This window comes from Physeter macrocephalus, chromosome 15 (genome assembly GCF_002837175.3).
Source record: "Physeter macrocephalus isolate SW-GA chromosome 15, ASM283717v5, whole genome shotgun sequence".
NCBI classification, from domain to species: domain Eukaryota; kingdom Metazoa; phylum Chordata; class Mammalia; order Artiodactyla; family Physeteridae; genus Physeter; species Physeter macrocephalus.
The window spans coordinates 25,849,921-25,854,208 of NC_041228.1; positions in this window are offsets into that span (position 1 = coordinate 25,849,921).

Consider the following 4,288-nt stretch of genomic DNA (forward strand, 5'->3'; position numbering starts at 1 on the left):
AAGGAAATCCTGTCACTTGTGCCCATTTCCACAACAATAACTTTAAAACATGTGTTTACAGGCACTTAATATTCACAAGGACTGCCAGGGTGTAAATGACACCTGCCCTTAACAAATATCCTGTGCTATCCAACAGCAGCAATTTTAAAACATGTGTTTACAGGCACTTAATATTCACAAGGATTGCCAGGGTGTAAATGACACCTGCCCTTAACAAATGTCCTGTGGTAGTTATCGAACAGAAATTCAAAATAGTCAGACTTTCAAAAAGCCAATGTCAACTGTAACTTTTTCTCACAGTGTTTTAAAAAAAACACATGCAAAGATGCTCAACATCTCGAATTATTAGACATATGCAAATCAAAACTACAACAAGGTATCACCTCGCACAGTCAGAGTGGCCATCATCAAAAAGTTTACATATCATAAATGCTAGAGAGGACATGGAGAAAAGGGAACCCTCCTATGCTGTTGGGGAGATGTAAGCTGGTAACAGCCACTATAAAGCACAGTATGGAGATGCCTTTAAAAAGTAAAAATAGAGCTACCATATCATCCAGCAGTCCTACTTCTGGGCGTACATCTGCAGAAAGCCAGAATTCAAAAAGACAAATGCACCCAAACCCAAACATGCACTGCAGCACTATTTACAATAACCAAGACATGGAGGCAACCAAAATGTCCATCAACAGATGAATGGATAATGAAGAAGTGGTACATGTACACAATCAAATATTACTCAGAAGTGAAAAAGCATGATCATCTCTAGGTCCATTCCTCTTGCTGCAAATGGCATTATTTCATTCTAAGTGAAGTAAGTCAGATAGAAAAAGACAAATATCATATGATATCACTTAGAGTGGAGTCTAAAAAATGATAGAAATGAACAAATTTATAAAACAGAAACAAACCAATAGATTTCAGATATAATTCAGGCAGAAAAATTTATAAATCTGTTACCAATCACTAAATGTCAACCTGAAAAATTTAAGCAATAAGTCACATTGTAAAGGTATTAATTCTCCCCCAAATTAATCTATACCAGGCATTAGCAAACCAAACCTGGAGATCACATCGAGACTATCACCTTCTTTTGTAAATTAAATTGAATCAATGACCCACAAGAAAACCCATAATGAGACGTCACGTCACACCTCTCAACATGGCCATTATTCCAAAGTCTACAAATATGAAATGTTGTTCATGACATGGAGAAGGGATTCCTAGTACACTGTTGGTGGGATTGTAAATTAGTACACCCACTATGAAAAGAATATGGAGGTCCTGAAAAAAGCTAAAAGTAGAACTATCATATTAGCCAACAATTCACTGCTTGGTATATGTCCAAAGAAAATGAAGACACCAATTTGACAAGATACATGCATCCCAATGTTCAGAGCAGCATTATTTGCAATTGCCAACATATGGAAGCAAACTAAATGTCCATCAACAGATGAGTGGATAAAGAAGATGGGGTATGTATACACAATAGACTATTACTCAGCCATTAAAAAGGATCAAATTCTGCCACTTGCAACAACGTGGATAGGCCTAGAATATTTATACCTCCTTAAATAAGTTAGAGAAAGACAAATACTCTATGTTCTCACTTCTCTGAAGAATCTAAAAATGCAAGAAAGGAATGTATATAACAAAACAGAAATAGACCCACAGACAACAAATTAGTGGTTACTGGTGGGGCGAGTGAAGGGGAGAGGGAAAGACTGTAGTTTGTTTCTCTAAATCCAATACGCCTATGGAGGAAATAAACAAACAAGGATATATAGTACAACACAGGGAAATATAGCCATTATTTTGTAATCACTTTAGTGGAGCATGAGCTATAAAAATAGTCAATCCATATATTGTACCCCTGAGACTAATGTAATATTGTAAATCAACTATACTTCAATTTAAATAATCCAAAGTGTGGCTGAATGGATTAAAGAAAGTTCAACAATACTGTGTACAAGAGATTCATGTTAGCTTTTAATCCATATATAGCATAAAATTGAATGATTGGAAAAAAAATACTCCATGAAAACGATACTTGCCTGACTAGTCTATTATCAGGCAAAAAAGACTTGAAGTCAAACCTCTCAAAAGAAAGAAGGTTATCATATAATGATAAATGGATTAATTCATCAAGAAATCATGACAATTATAAATATGTATGTATCCAGCTTTGGAGAATCTCAACATATAAAGAATATATTAACCCACGTGAAGGAGAAAATGTGCAGAAATAAAATAATGGTAATAAACATCGATACACAACTTTCAACACTGTATAGATCATCCGGACAGAATATCATTCAGGAAACACTGAACTTGAACATACACTTGATATCAAATGAACCTAACATACATCTACAGTATATCCCACTCAACAGCAGCAAACTTTCCATTCTTCATAAGTACACATAGAACATTGCCTAGGGTAGATCCTATGTTAAGCCACAAAACAAGTCTTCAAAAATCCAAGAATATTGAAATCATATCAAGGATCATTTCTAAACACAATGATATGAAACTGAAATTCAATATTAAAAAGAATAATTGAAAATTCAAGAACACTTAGAAATTGAACAATAAGCTCCTGGGGGCTTCCCTGGTGGCGCAGTGGTTGAGAATCCGCCTGCCAATGCAGGGGACACGGGTTCGAGTCCTGGTCTGGGAAGATCCCACATGCCATGGAGCAACTAAGCCCATGCGTCACAACTACTGAGCCTGTACTCTAGAGCCCATGAGCCACAACTATTGAGCCCATGTGCCACAACTATGGAAGCCCACACGCCTACATCCCGTGCTCCACAACAAGAGAAGCCACTGCAATGAGAAGCCCGTGCACTGCAACAGAGTAATCCCCTCTCTCCACAACTAGAGAAAGCCCGTGCGCAGCAATGAACACCCAACACAGCCAAAAATAAATAAAATAAATAAATTTATATTAAAAAAATAAGTTCCTGAATAGCCAATGCATATAGGAATAAATCAAAAGGGAAATTTAAACGAAATCTTAAAGCAAACAAAATTGGAAACACAAAGTACCTAAATTTATGGAATACAGGAACAAGACTGCAATTCAAAGAGTTATGTTTACAGTAATAAATACATATATCTTCAAAGAATTCTTGAGAGGGGATCAAGATGATAGAGTAGGAAGATACTGAGCTCCTCTCCTGCCACGGACACACCCAAATTACAACAACTTACACGGAAATTATCCCTGAAGACTAGCAGGGAACATTTTCCACAACTAAAGATATAAGGAAGGAGAAACCGCAAGGCAGGTAGGAGGACTGGAAACACAGTCTAATTGGAACCCACACGTGGAGCACAGTGACCCACAGCTGGAAGATATCACAATTGCATAGGTCCTCCACATGGAAGGAAGGGTCTGAGCCTGGCATCAGGCTGCTCAGCCCAGGGTTCCTGCACTGGAAGAAAAGAACACAGCAGGTCTGGCTTTGAAAACCTGCAGGGCTTATTTTCAGGAAAGCTGGAGGCTAAAGAAAGCTGAGACTTTGCTCTCATAGGGCACACACAAATCTCATGTTCTCAGTTCCTGGGCAGAGCCAGTAGTGTGAAAGACACCTGTGTCAGACCCACTTACTAATCTTGGAGAGCTTTTTGGAAAGGCAAGAGGAAGCTGGGACTCCCGCTAGGAACTGACACATTGGCAAGCAACATTTTAGAGTCTTCCCTGGAACTGATTAGAATCAGGGGCCTGCCCCATTTACCACAATGCCCATAGCACTCCTGCACCAGAAGGCCTCACAACCGGACACACTGGGGGCCTACCCTGCCCGCCTGTGCACCTGGAGCACCACACAGCCACCCATAACGGAGGGCTGCCTTGGCTATCAGCACACCCCCAGCAATCACATACTGCAGGGGTTCACAGCCATTTAGGCCAGGGTCCAACACTGCCTACCAGGTTCTCTACAGCAGTTGGCCCTGCCATTACAAATGAAATAACAAGACACGACATCAGAAAAAGAACTGAATAAAACAGGGATAAGAATTCTACCTGATTAAAAAAAAAGTGTTCACAGTAATGATTATAAAGATGCTCACTCAAGTCAGGAGAAGAATAGATGGACATAGTGAGAATTTCAAAAAAGAGTAATATGTCATATGTCAAAAATAACCAAAGAGTGAACAATATGAACAACACAATAAAAGAGATTAAACACACAAACACACACACACACACACGAGAGAGAAGCCACATTATATGATACAGAAGAATAGATCAGTGAAATGGAAAACAGAGTAGTGAAAA